This window comes from Panthera pardus, unplaced genomic scaffold (genome assembly GCF_024362965.1).
Source record: "Panthera pardus isolate Hobbes unplaced genomic scaffold, ASM2436296v1 HiC_scaffold_1, whole genome shotgun sequence".
NCBI classification, from domain to species: domain Eukaryota; kingdom Metazoa; phylum Chordata; class Mammalia; order Carnivora; family Felidae; genus Panthera; species Panthera pardus.
Window position 1 is genome coordinate 10,201,921 of NW_026526654.1, and position 19,690 is coordinate 10,221,610.

At 49.4% G+C, this 19,690-nt stretch overlaps 1 long non-coding RNA gene across 1 annotated transcript; it reads right to left on the reverse strand.

Annotated features, from left to right (window-relative positions):
- Positions 1-1,845: 1,845 nt before the first annotated feature.
- Positions 1,846-5,709, reverse strand: LOC109263987 (uncharacterized). Its single transcript, XR_002078513.2, has 3 exons — positions 5,039-5,709; positions 3,475-3,671; positions 1,846-1,953 (listed from the first exon to the last, which is right to left on the reverse strand). It is a non-coding gene; the product is annotated as an uncharacterized LOC109263987 (long non-coding RNA).
- Positions 5,710-19,690: the final 13,981 nt, after the last annotated feature.

Below are 19,690 nucleotides of genomic sequence, written 5' to 3' on the forward strand. Positions count from 1 at the left end.
GCTAAGAGGCGGGTTCTTGTGCTCAGGGGCACTTCTGGTAGAATCACGCTGTACAGAGACGATCAGCATGGCACCCACGCAAGGATAACACGTGGATTCTTTTTTTTTTTTTTAATTTTTTTTTCAACTTTTTTTTTTTTTTTTTTTTTTTAGTTTTGGGACAGAGAGAGACAGAGCATGAACGGGGGAGGGGCAGAGAGAGAGGGAGACACAGAATCGGAAACAGGCTCCAAGCTCCGAGCCATCAGCCCAGAGCCCGACGCGGGGCTCGAACTCACGGACCGCGAGATTGTGACCTGGCTGAAGTCGGACGCTTAACCGACTGCGCCACCCAGGCGCCCCAACGCGTGGATTCTTGATGCGTTTTACACACACACACACACACACACACACACACACAATGCAGGGCTCTTTGTCGTCCCCAAAAGGCCAGAAGGGCTCCTGCCGGAGGGCCCCTGGTCACAGTCACAGTTCTCTCCAAGGCCATCCCCCCACCCTGGCCCTTCCATAACGAGAAGGACTCTGAGCCACACACTGGGCAACCAGATACAATACAAGGGACGTTTTCTTTTCATAGAAGGGCTCCAGCTTGTTAATTTGTGGAGAAGGACGGGGTGAGGACAGGACCGTGTTCCAACCCTAACACGGGCACATGTCTCGCCCTTGAGCACCAACGGCCACTGTCATCACAGGGAGGGGGACACAGCCAGGCATCAGCCACCTCCTGACAGAGAAACCGCCCTCCCCCTGGGGCAGGAATCTGGTCGAAACCCCAGTGGAATTAGAATTTCCAGGCTCTTCAGAGGAGCGTGTCAGACTAGACCCAGTGCGACACACCTGGGAAGATTCCCCCAAATGGGAACCACTGCAGACCCATGACTGTCTCCTTCGACAAGCAAATTGTAAGATCAGAAGGAAGGAGAAGCAGCAGGGAGATGCATCTATCGAGAATGGCTCAGCAAGCGTTTCAACTAGTCACGGTGCAGGAGACTTATTTGATCCTGGATCAAGGGAGTCTTCTTTTTAAGCTTATTTATTAATTTTGAGAGAGACAGATAGGGCAAGCAGGGGCAGAGAGAGAGTAAGAGAAAGAGAATCCCAAGCAGGCTCCGCGCTGTCAGCACTGAGCCCGACACAGGGCTTGAACCCACGAAACGCAAGATCATGACCCAAGCCAAAATCAAGAGTCGGACGCTTAACCGACTGAGCCACCCAGGAGCCCTAAAGTGAATCTTCTTAAAATACTGAGAAAATATATTTATCTGTGACATACATAAGTGAGACACAGCAGAATTTAAACTGGTATCTTGGGGCGCCTGGGTGGCTCAGTCTGTTGGGCATCCGACTTCGGCTCAGGTCATGATCTCGCAGTCTGTGAGTTCGAGCCCCACATCGGGCTCTGTGCTGACGGCTCAGAGCCTGGAGCCTGTTTCAGATTCTGTGTCTCCCTCTCTCTCTGACCCTCCCCCGTTCATGCTCTCTCTCTGTCTCAAAAATAAATAAACGTAAAAAAAATAATTTTAAACTGGTATCTTATGACCTTAAGGGATTATTGTTGATTTGTTTTTAGTTGTGACTGTGTACACAATCATGATTTTTTTAATGTTTATTTTTGAGAGAGAGAGGGTAGAAGCCAGAGAGGGGCAGAGAGAGAGGGGGACAAAAGACCTGAAGCAAGCTCTGTGCTATCAGCAGATTTGGGGTTCGAACTCATGAACTGTGAGATCATGACCTGAGCCGGAGTTGGACACTTAACCGACTGAGCCACCCAGGCACCCCGTTCCCTTGTTTTTTAAAGATCCCCACATAAAGACTCACACATTAGAACATACGGCATTCGGGGTTCGCTGGGGTGGGAGGCGAAGGTTTCGATGGGCAGAACAAGGTCTACGAATTGCCAGCAGCTCAGATCGGACAAAGGGTGTGTGGGGGTCATTACCGTAGTCTCTCCACCTGGACATGTTTGACATAATTTTATGTTTTTTTATTTAAAAAAAAATTTTTTTTTTTAACGTTTATTTATTTTTGAGACAGAGAGAGACAGAGCATGAACGGGGGAGGGTCAGAGAGAGCGGGAGACACAGAATCGGAAGCAGGCTCCAGGCTCTGAGCCATCAGCCCAGAGCCGGACGCGGGGCTCGAACTCACGGACCGCGAGATCGTGACCTGAGCCGAAGTCGGCCGCTTAACTGACTGAGCCACCCAGGCGCCCCTGACATAATTTTAAAAACAAAGCGTGTCCTCACATTTGTACCGTCTCAGATTCTTAGAAAACACACACCTTATTGCTGAACAACCAAAGACTTCTGCTCTGACCAGCCACGGTACTAGGCACACGCACACGCACGCGAGTACGTGTTCTTGCCGACGTCCTTGAGCCCGTATATTCACAGGTAACAAGGCACAGATGCTAATTGCTTTCCCCGGTGAACGAGATAATGCATTCTGAAGCCATCGATTAAAAATGTGAACTGTAAAATTATGCCTCAAAGTTTGGAAAACTTTCAGAGGCTACATTTTGACACACTGGGATCTTGCCTTTAACAATGACAGAAAGCCCCACAAAATACTGCGTCTCATCTGGTGTGGGCCTTTATCTTATCTTGACAGATTATTGCTGGTTAAATTGTAGTGCTGACTTAAAGGCAGGACTCTTCAAGGGAGCCAGAAATTAAGGCTTCACCAAATGGTAATAAAGCTATTAAAAATGCAAACAGCAAACAGCTACACTGTACAGGTTAGACAGCTAATCCAAACTAGCAGTTTAAAAAGCAGAGCAATTACACTTTTATTTAAATGCAAGGAATATGAGCAAGAATGGAATCAGAAGCCTTGTTTAAATGCATTCTTTTGAATATTTATTAGAAATAATACATGTAGTTAAGCCACTTATCTGATTTCAGTGAATAAGTAAAATGCAAAAGATCAATTTTCATAATTATACCAAAGAAGTCTGTCTTTCATAAAAATCTCATTAATAACACCATTATTACTGAAAAAATATCTCAGTATTATTATTGTTATTCTAATTATCAGCAAAATGCTACTGATAATGTTGTCATAAAATTCCCTTTTAGTATCCTATTAGAGAGATAGACTAAGTAGTGGTTTAAGTTAAATCTAGACCCTAAGTGGCATTATAAAGATCTTCTTTGTGTATTTGGTTAAAATACATTATGTGTATAATTACATAAATTACCGTGAGTTTGGCAAACAGGACTTTATGTGCACGTATGTCTGTATACAGCGTATCGCTGTCGGGCGCACAACGCCCGACGGAGCGGCACAACGCACAACCTGGCCACCCGTGCGGGGGACGGCGCGAGCCTTCCTGGAGGTCACGCCTTCGGCCAACCTGACGTGAAAGAGTCTTGCTTGTTGGATGGATTGCAATTCAAGCGACTTTAAGAGTTTATACATCGATTTCTGCGTCCACTCCTGGTAACAGTTTGCCTGCGTTTCCTGCACACCCACCTCTAGAAGAAGCTGGCTTTTGCCAAGTTCGGTAATCCACGGCCACAGCGGCCTGGAGGTTGGAAAAGGATTCACTTCTCCGGGTCTCGGTTCCGTGGTGGAAAAACCGCGCCCGGACAAGGAGAGCCTCCGTCACCACTTGATTCCTGACAGTTCCAAGTGAGACAATGGGCTGCCTGAGTCTTGGACTAATATTGCTGCAACAAAACAAAACAAAACAAAAGGCATTCGAGACGTCTCTTTGTATAATGAACTCAATTAAGGGAAAAAGGATTTGAAGCAAAATTAACTGTGTGGCTATTGTGGGGACTGTGTTCCTAGTTCCAACAAAACGGAAGATTCCGTGAACTCCAGTGTCCGTGTTCACACAACAGGCTTTGGTCCTGACCCACACGGGTGACAGACGTCCACACGGCCACCGCACTGCCCGAACCAGGGCAGCTTAGCTGCTCTCGCGGCCAGACTACAGGAGGCGAGCGCGGACTTCTTTAACTCCCGCTTGGAAATGATGCAGGTGACTGAGTCAGCAAGCCAACAAGACCCGCTTATTTTTCAGTCCTGTTGGTGAGTCTCTGAGCATCACTCTCTGGTGCGAATTAACACTTATGACACGTCAACGCCTTATTTAGCAAACTGATAAACAGCTCTTTGAATTGGAAGAAGTAATGACTTTTGGCAATATAAATGAGTGGAAGTAGCCACAACAAAGCAAAAGGCTTATTTTCGCTTTCAGCTCAAAACTGGAAACATACAGAAATTTCGCAAGAAAAACAAGAGGCCAGTTCACCATCATCCCAAGGAACAAATGATCCGACGGTCCACCCTGCTGGCGGGGATGCTGACCTCAGTCTCCTCTTTGGGGAAGAGCTCCAGTGTGGCTGCCGGGTGGTCCCAGGGCCTCCTCGGCACAGAAGGAACCCCCAAAGGAGGGGCAAGGGGTTCCCTTATTCCCAGGTGTCGTTAGAATTTCAGAGGGAGCTCCAGGCCACGGAGCTCAGCCTCCCACCCAGACAAGCACCCCTCTCCACAACTTTGCTGCAAGGATACCCTTGGCCGCTGTCCAAGCCCCTCCAAGCACAGGCCTGCCGGGCCCACACCCCTGCTGGACAGTCGGGGGACAAAGTGCTAGTCTAGACCAAGTAAAATCACATCCTAACTTATACCTGGGAATCTTAGCTCAGCCCGTCTGGGCCACAAAAATTCAACCTTCATTCCTACATGGGGGATCTTGACACCCCCAGAGATGTTACGATGTGCTAAGTTATCTGTCTCCTCTTCTAAACATCTTTAATGTGACATGGTGTGATGTCCCCATCATATATGGCTCTGCTCTGGCAAAGATCAGCTTGTCTGAGTCTCTGTCAGTTTGATTCTATTCACCTGAGCGTTTGCCGTGTGCCAGGGACTATGTGTGGACAGAGAGAGAAAGAGAGAGAGAGAGAGAGGGAGAGAGAGAGAGGGAGAGAGGGAGGGAGAGGACAGCCCCTGGTGGCAGCTGGAACCACAGGATGGGTTCTACGATGGGGAAATTCAAGGCGGAGAGGGAGGAAATTCAGGGACTCACCCGGAGGAGAGTCCTCGGGCTGAGAAAATCTACTTGAGGAACGTTCTTCTTAGCCAAGCCCGAAGGATGGGCAGGTGCGATCAGACACAGGGAAGCAGAGTCTGCTGGTGCAGGGGTGGGGGACAGGGGGCCCACGCCCTGGGAGGCCCCTCGTGCTCTGGCTGGTAGGCAGCCGGTGAAACCACCAACCAGGAAGGGAGGTGGCGCAGCCGGGCTGAAGCAGGGCTCCCGGGGGGCCCGCCAGGGCTGTGCGGTGGGCGGTCACGGAGAGCTGTCGCAGGGTCTCTCTGACCGCGGCCTGAAGGTTGATTCGGGGAGAGCAAGTCCAGAGGCAGAGACCAGCCGGGAGTGGCCAGGCTTCGGGGAGATTCGGAATACTTTTTGAGAAAGATTTCTTTAAAGCCTCAGCTAGATTATGAGTTAAGTGGGCTCTGATAGGCTCGCTTTCTAACACTATTTCCACGAAATGGAATTCTAAGTTCCGAGCCACTAATGCACAGTGGAACTTGGGGTATAACCTCTTTGTCAACTGGACAGTGCTCACCGCTGACCCCGGCAATGCTCGGAGAGGCCGGGGCGCCGTGTTCTGGTGGCCTCTCAGGGACCCTGTCTGGGATCACTTCTCAACTGGTGTCGTCTCTGGGATGGTTTCCCAGCTGGGAGCCTCAGGATGGAGGGACTGGCCGCGAGCAGGCATGTGCTCGTTCGCACGACGCCCTGAGTTTACCAAACAAAAAGAACAGAAAAGCTGATTCCTAGAGATCGTTCCCAAAAAAGGGAGCCATAAAATTAATCCCCTAGGAAGGCGTGTCTCAGCTCATCGTTGGTGTCGTCCAGTCCCTGGGGGTGGGGGAGGGGGAGGGGATGCGGTGCTTCCCTGTGACTGTGTGCCACCTCCCGGCCCGCTTGACCGCTGATCTTCCTTTTCTAATTTCCAGTCTGTCATGGATGACACCGTGTAACACATGATAAACACTCATTACTGAAACAGCGAAATAACAGGAGTGAACAAAACAAGCCGATGGGGTTCAGGAGACACCGCGTTGCTTTGCAAAACTGCACAGGAAGTTTGTAGCTCGTGCCTCTGGGATGGCGCCCCTTCCTCCCCACGGACGTGGCCATCCGCTTGCGGACCGGTCGGCGTGGGTTGGCCTGGCCAGGCTGGGTCAGCGGCCGCGGGGTCTCCCATGCGCCGTGTCTTTGTCCAACAGTCCGCTGCCTGCTCAGCACCGTCCCGGGCAGTGCACATCCATCTGTCTTCCATTTTCACCAGGCATTGGAAACTCGGAAACAGATGTGCGGTTGTGGTTTTTACATCTGCAAACCAAGGCTCCGTGTCCCTTTCCTTTCGGGGGGTGACATTATTCCTGCAAAAGTAGCTCTTGGGACTCTCGGGGAAAAGGAGACAACAATTATTTCTAGAAGCCTGGTCTTCTGGGGGTGAGGAAATCAGAGAGAAAGCAAACAGAGACCACCCCTCAAGTCTCCCCACCCTTGGCCGGGGGCACGAAGCTGAGCTCCCACGGGGTCACGTCCTGGTTTCATTAGTCACAGAGATGCCACCACTGTCTGCACATCACTCTGGCACATCTCAGTCATAGTTTGAAGGCTTAGATGAAGGAACCAGGCTGAACGAGGCTTCCCTTCGTTCCCTCCATGCTTGTCCACAGATGCCCTGCCGGCCGCACTTGCACTCAGCAGAATCCCGGGAACAGGTTCGTTGATGACATCATTAACAAATTATGGGGTGCCAGGGTGGGGTTCAGTCAGTTAAGCATCTGACTCTTGGTTTCAGTTCGGGTCATGATCTCACGTTTGCGAGTTTGAGTCCTGCACTGGGGTCTGTGTGAACAGTGCAGAGTCCACTTGGGATTCTGTCTGTCCCTTTCTCTCTGCCCCTCCCTTGCTGATGTTCTCTATCTCTCAAAATGAATCAAATAAACTAAAAAAAAGAAAAAGGAAATCATTAACAAACTATACGTTTCTAGAATCAAGAGCCCATCTGGGGTTCCTGGTGGAATTGTTCGGTCAACGGCGGGACAGAGTGTCCCTCTGCAGGGACGTTTAGCAGCTGCCGTGCTGAGGTCTCTTTTCCGTGTGTCATTTGCGAAGCCATGAGCATGGTCCACCAGATTTTATTTTCAAAGAAACGACCCACGAAAACCCCACCGAACATCAAGACGTGGTGAGCACCGTGTTCGTCTGCCTGCCCAATCAGCCTCCACGCCAGGAGAGCTGCCGTGAACGGCCCGGTGTGACCATGGTGATGAGCACCGAGCATCTCCACACTAACTTTCCCTGTGTGTGAGGGGGTCCCTACTTTCTCTACATGTGTATAGTTTACAATGGCGGTGGCGCTGCCTGCCCCCCAGGCCCAACGACTCTGGTGATTAATGACCAGCGGGACAGTGCCATTTGCTATTTTCCTGGGGCCTTTGATCCCTCCATGTTTTCAGAGTCCTCTGGTCACTTGCTAAATGCCAGAAAATGCCCTTCTCCTGGGTCACGACGGCCACTAGGCTCTTGTTTTCAAACAAAGGCAAATCTAGAGGCGTCTCTTGCTGTGTGGCCCAGGCTCGCTGTTAGTGGGAGGGTTTACTCCCACTCTGTGTGTGCATTTATGCAAAAGGTTCGCGCATCTGAGTGTGCGAGGATGTTCGCTGCAGCAAGGAACGTGTTGGACAGGGGATGTGCTCACGAACACCTGTCCTGTTTGATGCCACAGCACAAAGGCGTGACAACAGAGTGCAAATTCTCTGTGTTCCTTTCATCCGCACGACGGGCAGGAGTTCCAGGTTTGTTTATAGCACAAGAAACATTCATCAGCCACCACGAGGTGTATGTGTACAGATGACGTAGGATCACAGAGATGCATTTTGCCCCTAGTCAGAAAGGTGTTGAGCCCTTGCTGTGCACAAACCTCTGCTAGACGGGCTGTGCAGCGACGTGCTCGTCATGTGTCTAAAGAGACGGGCGTGGACGTAAGTCGTGGGCACAGGCATCCTGACCATAGGGAGGTATGAGTGTCATTGTCATCTACGCCCATAGCGAGGGCAGCGGGGACAGCGCCGCCTAGCACACACGTGACCGCACAGGACGCCCCCAGATGGTCCACGTAGACGCTCACGGGGCAAAGCTCACCAAGGTTAGCATGCGGCACGTGATACAGGGGCTGCTGGGGGCTCCTGGTGCGGCTGTGCTTGGAGACTTCTAACTCACTCAGACCACCGGCGCGTCGGCCGGCGGAGCAGAGTGTGCGGGTGGTGTTTGCTCCCGGTGGCGGGGAGATGATGTGACTCAGTCTGTGAGCCCGTGGACGGTGGGACCAGACAGGCCTGGATGTGCCGGCCCGTAGGCGGGACTCCCTGGACGCCGTGCTGACGCCTCAGGCCCCTCAGCTGCACGCTTCCCAAGTGTCCTGGCTCCAAACAACCGCACCCTGATCGTCAGACACATTCCCAAGGGGGTGATTTGCTTCAGCTCTAATCAGATCTATGATATGGAGGCGGCAGGAGCTCAGGACGTGGCCCCTCGCCCGCCCCAGCGGGACTGCCCTCTCTTCAGCCCCAGCCGTGCCCTCTGCTCAAGGCTACTGTCAGCGACGTCGCTTCTGCCCTCCCTGCCGTGGTGACAGTCACGTGCCCAGGCAGCAGTTGTGAGGATGTCTGTCTGTCCGTCCGTCTGTCATCCTACCTCTCTACAGTGCATGACAACTTCCAGGGTGAGCTACCTACATAAACACTGAAACAGTTTAAACAAACCCTCGTGGTCACTCTTGGCCGGACACAGGGTTCCCCTGCTTCAGAGGACCTTGTGTTTGCTGTTTCAACCGATGAACATTTGCAGGCGTCTGTGATGGGCCAGCACTCGAGTCTCCTGGGGGGGTGAGCCTGGGGCAGCCCCTGGGGCAGGGGCAGGGGCAGGGACAGGGGTAGGGGCTGGGGTAGGGGCCAGGGCATGGGGAGGGGGCTCCGGGCTGGGTGTCAGGGCGCATCGGTGCTGCCGGCCCCAGAGCCCAGAGTGGTAGACCTACTGCACTTAGCAGTGAAGGATCAGGGAGCGTGATTCACTCTGGGATTGTTAAAGGCACCTCCTGGCTTTGCAGTGTAGCCTCCTTAGTTTGAACAGCAGATATCACTTTACCACGAGACAACAGAGGTGGTGGTTAAAATCTAGTTTGTCTGACTAATTCACCAGCTCATGTTTACCCCAATATCGCTTACCTGCCATTACGGACTTTGAAAACGCACGCTTAAGGAATATTAACCAGACTTGGGGCTGTTGTAATATGAACAAAGAAGACTGACACCCTTTCCCCGTCCCCCGATGCCTTCTTTCTGCCTCGGGGATGTCCGCCCCTCAGAGCTTGTTGGGAGGACTCACCAGGGTCCTCAAGGGTCCCTGATGGCAGGGCCCAGGAGTTCCATGAAGCCCCTCCCTCTGACAGGGAATGAACCAAGTAAAAGGAATGCCCTTTAAAAGAGCTTTTACCGGGGCACCTGGGGGGTTCAGTCGGTTGAGCACCTTACTTGGCTCAGGTCGTGGGTTCGAGCCCCACGTCAGGCTCTGTGCTGCCAGCTCAGAGCCTGGAGCTGCTTCAGATTCTGTGTCTCCTTCTCTCTCTGCCCCTCCCCCACTCATGCTCTGTCTCTCTCTCTCTCTTAAAACTAAATAAACATTTTTAAAAAGGCTTTTATTTCAGCCCAAATTATAGGTGAGCTTTTAAACTATCTGGACAATTCAACAGAAAGAGATAATTTCAGTTAAAACCATCCAGGGATTTCTGCTGAGTTGTATTATTTTGAGGATCGCACTGGTATTTTTTACTTGGCTTCTAAACATTACTCACCTTTGCCGAGCCTCTCAGTTTGCGTGTTGGCGTGAACGGTGTCCTGCCGACTCCTGCCTGCCGTGCCCCCACCCGTATCCTGACACCCGCTCCCTCCCTGGTGGGACTGCCTTGTGACCTTTGTCACTTGCTCAGGGCATTTTCATTTTGATTGTTAATGTATGATTGTAGGATTTGTATAACATGCTTTTTTATTTAAAAGAAAAAGAAAATGTAAACAGAAAGAATCTGTATCAGACAGCCATGGTGGAGCAGAGGCAGGGACGGATTGGGAGAGGAGGAAGGGAAGGAGAGGAGGAGGGGGGAGGAGGAGGAGGAGGGAGAGGGAGAGGAGGAGGGAGAAGGGAGGGGGGAGGGAGAGGGAGAAGAGGAGGGGGAAGGGAGGGGGAGGGAGAGGAGGAAGGAGAAGGGAGGGAGAGGGAGAGGGAAAGGAGGAGAGGGAAGGGGGGAGGGAGAGGGAGAGGAGGAGGGGGAAGGGAGGGGGAGGGAGAGGGAGAGGAGGAAGGGGAAGGGAGGGGGAGGGAGAGGGAGAGGAAGAGGGGGAAGGGAGGAGGGGAGGGGGAGGAGGGAGGGCCAGAGGGCCAACCAGGGAACCAGAGGGCTGCTGGTGGTCACCCTGGAGTTCTGGAATTTCCTACCTGTGGTGGATAGGACAGGAGGAGGGGAGACAGCAGAGGAGAAGGTAGAGTGGGCTCTAGGCAGGGCTTTATCACAGTGGCTGAGAAGCCGCCCTCGTGCAAGGCCAGGCGTGTGCCAGGACGGGAGCCACATCCCAAATAACCTTTCGTGAGCTGACCTGGAGGAATTTCCAACACCGTCCGCTCAGGGAAGGACAAGGGGCAAGGTATATGTGTAAGTTACCTTTTCTGTGAGAAAGAAGTGGAAACAAGGACACACTCACACACACACACACACAATTTTGTAAAAAGAAACCCCAGCTGGGAAACCCAGACAAACAAAAATCCTTGCCCCTGGGGTGAGTGGAAACGAGACGAAAGGCGGGCCAGTTGAGACTGCTCACAGCACCCGGTGTGTGTGTTCCAGTCTGAAACCACGTACGATAAAAAGAAGTGTGGAGACGCTGAACTCTGCTTTCTGGGCTCTGCCGACCCTCTGGTTCTGCCTCCGTGCCGCACCTGTTGGAGGTGGGAGCCAGTGAACAGATAGATACTTTGGAATCTCTGGAAGCAGGGGTCTGAGCAGGAAAAGGGGGAGGGGTGTGGAGTGGGGAAGGCAGGGAGGGCCCTGCAAGGGTGCTTCATGCCAGAGGTGCCCTGTGAGTCCCTAACTTCAGTCCCAGAAGCGTCGCGAGCAGGGAGCACCCCGCCACCCAGATCCGCATGTGTAAACTCTTGTCAAAGGAAGCAAGACTCCTCGGAGAAAATCTGATGTCAGGTCTTGAACTTAGAACAGATTTTCGTGTTGGAAAGTGAGGAAGAGCTGGAAAATGAATGGGGCTTGTGCAGACCAAGAGGCTGTGAAGCACCGTTGTCTGGGCTCCCCGACGTAACCCAAGACTCTGAGCAAAATACCACATGCGATGTCCTGGCCTTCAGCAGTACGCAAGAGAAGCGGGCCGGGCAGAGTCTCCCCACCGGGAGAACAATCGGTATGTCTGCGCCGAGTTTCCCGGTGTCCCCTTTCCGTATGTGTCAGCTTTGACCCAAGGGCGCACTCACCAGAGACCTCCTTATCTTTCAGGTGTGCAGCAAGGACAAGAGACACCCCAACTTTTCCCAGAGGATTGGCAAAAGTCAGCCTCGTGCGCCAGACAATCTGGGGACAATCCCTGTTTTTCTCTGTGTGTGTGTATTTTTCTCTTCTGGCCCTGCCCTGAGGCCAGCCCCACTTTTGAACCCACACTGTCACAGTAATGGTGCTACCCCCTAAGATCCCAAGAGAAAACCCATCTCTGTGAACTCAGGGGAAAGGACTTTTCTGTGAAGAATGAAAGAAACACCTGTTATCTCTCTCTCTCTCTCTTTCTCTTTCCATTGTTCTTTGGACCTGAAACTGCCAAAATTCTGGAGAGATTCTGAGAGGATCGCATTTATCTGGCCGGAGACATTTGGAAAAGGGGCCACGAGATGCTGTCAAGTGTGGGCGAAATCCCAGAAGGGAGAAAGGGATTCCCCGGTTCTGTATAAACTCACATGCCAGCAACACGCCAGAAGCACGGGCAGGGCTGTGGGACCTGAGCTGTGACAGAACCCCCCAACACAGAGCAGGTGGGGTCCAGTCCCAGGCAGCAGAGCGCAGGCTTGGCAAACGTAACTGGCATTGGAATCACCATCCATAGAAGTCAGGAGGAATTTGCGTTTGGAACCTAACCAGGTGGATTGCCTGATGCAACAAACCACAAACAAGAATCAACGTCCTCAAGACGATTTTAACAAGATCCAGAGTCTCACAATATATCATTCAAAGTGTCCAGAATAGAATCCAAACTTACTCGACATGCAAAGAGCAAACTAACTCTGGCCAATTTTCAAAGAGGAAAACAATCGAAGGAAGCCAGCCCTGAGCTGGTTGGGCCACCTGCGGACAGTGTAGACAGGAAGCCGCCTAGTGCGGAGCCAGTGTCACAGAGCAGTGCCCCTCGGGGCGCCCGCTGGAAAGCTCCTGCCGCACACCGTTAACCACACCCTTACAAATGTAAAGGAATTGAAGCCATATAAACTCCATTGTTCAAACACAATGGAATTAAGAAGGAAATCACTCACAGGAAGATAGCCAGAAAATTCCTGATTATTTGGATATTAAACAACACATTTTAAAATAACCCATAGGTCAAGAGGAAGGTATCGAGGAAACTTAGAAAATATTTTTATCTGAATAAAAACTAAAACACAACATATCAAAAACAGACGGATGCAGCTAGAGCAGGGCTTAGACAAAGAATATATATGTATTTTTAAGTAGGCTTCATGCCCAGCGTGGAGCCCAACACGGGGCTTGAACTCACAACCCTGATCAACACCTGAGCTGAGATCAAGAGACGGATCCTCAATCAACCAAACCACTCAGTTGTCCCAAAGAGTATAGATTTAAATGCTCACATCTAAAAATAAATAATATCGTAGGGTACCTGGGTGGCTCAGTCAGTTAAGTGTCCGACTTCGGCTCAGGTCATGATCTCGCGGTTTGTGGGTTTGAGCCCCTCATCAGGCTCTGTGCTGCCAGCTCAGAGCCTGGAGTGGTTTCCGATTCTGTGTCTCCCTCTTTCTCTGCCCCTCCCCTGCTTGTGCTCTCTCTCTCTCTCTCAAAAATAAATAAACATTAAAAACAATTTTAAAAAATCTTAAAAGATCATTTGGTAGGGCACTTGTCTTTTGAAGCCACTTATTAAAAAAAGGAGAGGGGGCACCTGGGTGGCTCAGATGGCTGAGTGTCTGACTTCCACTCAGGTCATGATCTTGTGGTTTGTGGGTTCCAGCCCGCGTCGGGCTCTGTGTTGACAGCTCGGAGCCTGGAGCCTGCTTCGGATTCTGTGTCTCCCTCTCTCTCTGCCCCTCCCCTGCTCATGCTGTGTCTCTGTCTCTCAATAATAAATAAACGTTAAAAAATTTTTAATAAAAATAAATAATATCTCAAAGCATGATTCTAGCCTCTCACCTTAAGAAGCTAGAAAAACAAGAGCAAAGTAAACCAAAGTGAAGAAAATCATAAAGCAGATATCCATGGAATGAAAGCAGAAAACCATAGAGGAAACTCATGAAACCAGTAGCTGGTTCTTTGGAGAGACTTAAGAAATGGTAAGATCCTAGCTGGACCGACCAAGAGAAACAGAGACGAGCATCAGGAGGAAGAGAGACAGGCTGTGTGCTACAGGCCAAGAGACACTACAGATGTAATACGGAAATGCTCTGAACAACTCTTTCACCTAATTGCTTAGATTAAATAGCCAATTTCTTGAAAGACAACCAAAGCCACTCACAAAGAAAGAGATAACTTTGATTGCTCCATATCTGTTAAAGAAATGGTGGTCATACTTGAAAACTTAAAAAAAAAAATCCTCTAAACTCAGATAATTTCGCTGGAAAATCCTATCTGACCTCTAAGCAAAATATGAGACTAGTTTACACAGTTTCTTCCAGAAAATAGAAGAGGTGGGAGCCCTCCAAACTTACATTATGAGGTCAGCGTTACCCTGCTACAAAACACAGAAAAGACATGATGAGAAAACTGCAGACCAATATTCTTCATGGGCGTTAGACACGGAAGTCCTCAGCAAAAAAAAAAAAAAAAAAAAAAAGCAAATAAAATTTGGCATTTTGCAGTAAGAACAATATATCATGACTAAGTGGGGTCTATCCCAAGAATGCAAGGTAGACTCAACATTTAGAAATCAATAAACACGGTGTTGTGCTAACAAACAAAATGAAAAAACTCACGTGACCATCTCATGAGGTGTGGGGGAAGCAGACTTATGCCCGATTTGAACCCTCAGCAAACTAGGAAGGGAACTTCCTTAACCTGGTAAAGGAAATCTGTGAAAAACCTATAGCTAACATCGGACCTAAGGGTAAAGATGGAATGCTTCAGGACAAAGGAAGACTGTCTGGTCTTACCGCTTCCCCGTGCTATTTGACATCATGCCGGAAATCTTTACCAGCGAGACTAGGCAAAGAAGAGAAACATAATCTGCAGATTGTGAAGGAAGAAATAGGCTGTCCCCATTCACAGAGGGCGCAGTCGTCTCCACCACAAATCCTGTGGAATCTCTATAAGGTCTAGTTGAGCGTAGCAAGGTCATAGGATACGTCGCCAATATATACAAAAAACATCAATTGTACGTCTAGGTACTAGAAACAAACAACTGGAAATAAAACTCTTAAAAACTATCATTTCAACGGTAGCATGCAAATGAAATATTCAGTTATTTGTACCACTTAATACGGGCGGGGTCTGTGTGCCGACTACAAGCACTGATGAGAGAAACGAAAGGCCCAAAGTAACAGAAAACATGCACTGCCAGCAGGCTTACTGTGGTCAGCACGTCAACTCTTCCAGAACTGAGCTGCAGGGCCGAGGCAATCCCAATCCAAACCCCAGCAAGATTCTTTAGGGATAGACAAACTGACTCTAAAATTTACATGAAAACAATTTTGAAAAAGAACAAAATTAAAACTACCTGATTCCGACACCTACTTTAAAGCTCCCAGAATCAAGATGGTGTCATGGAGAAACCAGGGGTATGTAGATCACAAGGAAAGAGCCCAGAGATAGAGTCACGCAGGTCAGGTCAACTGAGTTTTGACAAAGGTGCAAAGACCATTTAACTTTGTATGAAGACAAAAAAGAGATCCACTGTCTATTAACTCAAAATTGATTGTAGACCTAAATGTAAAACATAAAATATAAAAATTGTAGGAGTGCCTGGGTGGCTCAGTTGGTTGAGCGTCCAACTTAGGCTCAGGTCATTATAGTTCGTGGGTTCGAGCCCAACAGGCTCTGTGCTGACAGCTCAGAGCCTGGAACCTGCTTCAGATTCTGTGTCCCCCTCTCTCTCTGCACCTCCCCTGTTCATGCTCTGCCTCTCTCTCTCTCTCTCTCTCAAGAATGAGTAAACATTTTAAAAAAATTTAAAAATTGTAGAAAATATAGGAGAAAACCTTTGTGAGCTTGAGTTCAGTGAAAAGGTCTTAAATGCAACATAGAAGCATAATCCACAAGGATAAATGAATACACTGGTCTTTGCCAAAATTGAGAAACTTCTGCTCTGTCCCGTTACTCTTAAGAGAGAAAAAATACAAGATATGGATTAGGAAAAATATTTGTAAATCACATGCTTGGCAAAGGACTTGTGTACAGAGTATATAAGGAACCCTCAAATCTCAGCGACAAGAAACCAAACAAGCCGATAATAAAATTGGCAAAATATTTCAACACAGATTCTACCAAAGAGATAATATCGATGGCCAACAAGCACATGAGAAAATGCTCAATACCATGAGTCGGCAGGGAATCGCAAGTTAAAACCACAGGGAGATGCCTCTACATTTAATATATTCAGTGTACCAATTAATGGCTAAAAAGAACGCTTACATTCCTAAGTGTCAGTGAAGATATGGGGCAACAGGAATTCTCATACAAGGCAAATGGTGTGGCCGTTCTGAAAGGCAGTTCAGAAGCTTCTAACAAACACAATCGTACCGTAAGATGGAACCCTCGTAATCCTACACCTTCGCGGTTATCCAGATGAAAACAAAACTCGCTCCCCCAAATGCTTTTAGTAGCTTTTTTGGCAACTGCCAAACACCGGGAAGAACTCCGGCGTCCCTCAGATGGGAGGGAAAACAAGCTCGTTCCCGCAAACGACAGCAACGGAGTCCGCAGTCCCGTGGGGCAGGAGGCTCAGGTGCAAGAGAGCCAGACCCAGGAGGCTGCACTCCGTAAGGTTCCATTCACGGGCCATTCTGGAACCGGCAAGGCGGGAGGGACAGAGACCCAGTCAGTGTGGCCTGGGCTCTGAGCAGGGCCGGGGTTTGACCACAAAGGGTGGGAGGAGAGATCCCTGAAGGGTGGGCAGGGTACGGGATCGGTTTGTGTTTCCCTTGTGGTGGTGATTACACGTTTGCATTCGTCAAAACTGCTACAGCTGTGCGCTAAAACAACTGGACCATAACTGCGCGAATTTTGAAAATGTTTCGGTAAAAAGAAGGTATATTAAAAATTGATGCATCCTTCCTATAGAAACTTAAACTTGTGGGCGCCTGGGTGGCTCAGTCGGTTAAGCATCCAACTTCAGCTCAGGTCATAATCTCACAGTTTGTGAGTTCGAGCCCCGTGTCGGGCTCTGTGCTGTCAGCTCGGAGCCTGGAGCCTGCTTCGGATTCTGTGTCTCCCTCTCTCTCTGCCCCCTCCCCCGCTCAAGCTCTGTCTCTCTCCCTCTCTCAAAAATAAATAAAAACATTAGTTTTTTTTTTTTAATTTAAACTTGCAATTTTTTAAGATTAAAACTTAAATGAAGGGAAAATCACCTACAACCTCATCTAGAGATAACCACAATTGACATTTTGGTGGATTTCTTCTTATTTTTCTAGTTTGCAGACATCTTTCTTAGTTTGCTTTCCGTTTTTTGGTATTTATTTAGGTCACCATGCATGTAGCCTACAGTCAGCCTCCCCAGAGCCACTGCCTGTAGGAGAAAACTGAGGAAACTCCGGACTACCCCCCTCGCCGTCCCTTTGCACCTCCCCACCTCCGGAGATCTTCAAACAGCCGCCTTCTCCCTGCTCACATTTGCTCCAGTGTCCTCAATGCCTTATCTTCATCCGGCATCTTGAAGCCCAGAGCTGTCTTTCTCCAAGCAGACACCCCTTCCTCCTCCCCCTGCCAGCCACGCAAGGCGCTGGGTGCATCACACCTCCAGAGTGGTCCTTGTGGGGTATTTCCAATGTTTTCTGGTTTATAATAATGTCTCTATAAACATCTGTAGCTATAAGTCTGAGGCTATCAGCATCAAAAATTTGTGTCTAGGGTGGATTCTGCACAGGGTGGGGAAGAATTTAAAAGTGAGCATCAAATATTACCTCCCTCACGTGTCACCGGCCAGTTCTCCCATGAAGAATCACCTTAACGCGACAGCAGCCCTGCTGACATCCTCAACACAACATCATGAGGGACCTGGGGCTGAGCCACCAAGCCCAGTCACTCCCTCACTGCTGACTCACAGAATCTGCGAGGTGAGAATTCTTGCCTCTGAGTTTTGGGTGATTTTTCACACAGCAGTAGCTAATTAATACAGTTGCTTAGCAAAAGTGAACAGGAAAATGCTTGGGGATCCGAGTGAGACAGCAGTTCATTACCTAGAAGGGCAACACTCTGACTTTCCATGATATTAGGTAAGGCATCTAAGCATGGGGGGAAGAAGAGTCTTTGTGATATTTTCAGCACTGAAATACCTGTGGAAACTAAAATAATTAACCAAAAAAATTTGAGTCGTGAAAAAAAGTCGTGATGGGGTAGCTCCCATCATCCCTGTGAGAACAGACCCCTTCCTGCTGACTTTAGGAGAAGGGTGAGGGGCCCAGTTATAAAAGACGTGTGCCCTTAGGCATGAAGAAAAATGTCTTTATTCTAAGGAACTTTTGCAGATTATTGTTAAAAGTCCATCTTTGGGGGCACCTGGGTGGCTCTGTTGGTTAAGAGTCTGACTCTTGATATCAGCTCTGGTCATGATCTCTGCAGAGCCCGGAGTCTGTTTAAGATTCTCTCCCTCTCCCTCCGCCTCTCTCTCTCTCTCCCTCAAAAAGAAACAAACAAAAACTCCATCTTTGTCTTCAAAAGCCAAGTCTATTCGGGAATACTACTAAGGTAAGGGCTAAAGAAGATGATTTCTGAAGTCTCCAACTGGATTGAAAGAAATAAATGATTCTGTACATGACGAACCTTAATATGGAATTCTTCGGTCGTAATGTTCCAGATTAAAGAAAAGGACGATGTTGACGGCTGCGGGCAGATACACCCTACGGAGAGGGAAGGAAGATAAGCAGAGACTGGTCCTGAGGACACAGTTTCAGAAGGAAAGATCCTCGACCCTTTGTACATGGTCTTAAACCAAGCCCTGCCTTTGCTTCCTTGGCTCGAGTACGGTGCCTGTGGACAAGGGGTCACACTCGGCTCTGCTGGAGAAGGAGCCCCACGCACCCGAGCAGAGCTCTCCTGGCTCCTGAGATGCCCAGTGGGCAGAACCCACCCTGCTCCCACAGATGACAAGAGTTTGAAGACCTGTTTGTGCCAGGAAGTGCCATTCAAGGGACACACGACTTAGAGACATGTTTCTTTCTCTCCCTCCTCTCCCATATAATGCTGCCTTCTAACATCAAAAAAAAACTTTTTTGAAAAAAAGGAAAAGACTTGACTTCACCACACACACACACACACACACACACACACACACATGGCCTATAGTACAGGGCTCATATTTTGAAATCTGCACACAAAAAGAAGTCATTCATTATATTAGTCATTTCTTCCTGCTCTTGCCCAAAATAGCTGCAAAATGAGTTTAGTACTTCTTAATTCAAATAACCAAAACCCCACAGTAATTATACTGTATTTCCGTGTACCTTGATAAATGGAGCGTGATCACAAAGCAGTTTTATGGCCGTTTCTCTTAAACAACTGTTTTCATGAAATCTAAAAATGACTATAATTAATCTTTGTATTTGGGAATTTCTGGAACATCCCTAAGTAATTGTCTTCAACACCACTCCTCAGAGAACAGAATGATGGCTCCGTTTCTAAGCGCAAATGCATCCTGGAGGAGAAGCCAGCACTGCCCAGCTCCCGAAAATCACCACATTACACATGGGTCCCCGGGGGCGCTGGCTGGGTCAGGCCCCGCGTCTGTCCCGTGGACACCCCACAGCAGCCGGGCCCAGAAATGTGGTCAGGTTAGAGCCGTCCACAGCTGGGCCTGCCATCTTTTTATCCAAAGTAAAATAACACATTTCCCTTGACTGGAGAATCTTTTTGCCCCCAACTTAGAGCTTCATAGCCCAAGCAGCTAAATTGGAGAGTTCCGGCTCTCGGTGCCAGATTCTTCGACCAGGGACTAGGTGTTGGTGAGTCTGCACCAGGACAAGGCAAAGACCCCTGTGCCCCCCGTTAGGGGCAAAGTCCTAAGGCACTGGCCACGTCCCGGTCTCCCCGAAGTGGCTCTCGTGCAGGTGGATGTGGCCCGTGTCTGTCTGAGAACCTTCCCCGGGTGGGCCGTCCCGTAAGGTCAGAGGAGCCACGTTGTACTGTTCAGTTGTTTACTGGTGCCTGTCCTCAGCCCACCCCTAGAGTGTCTT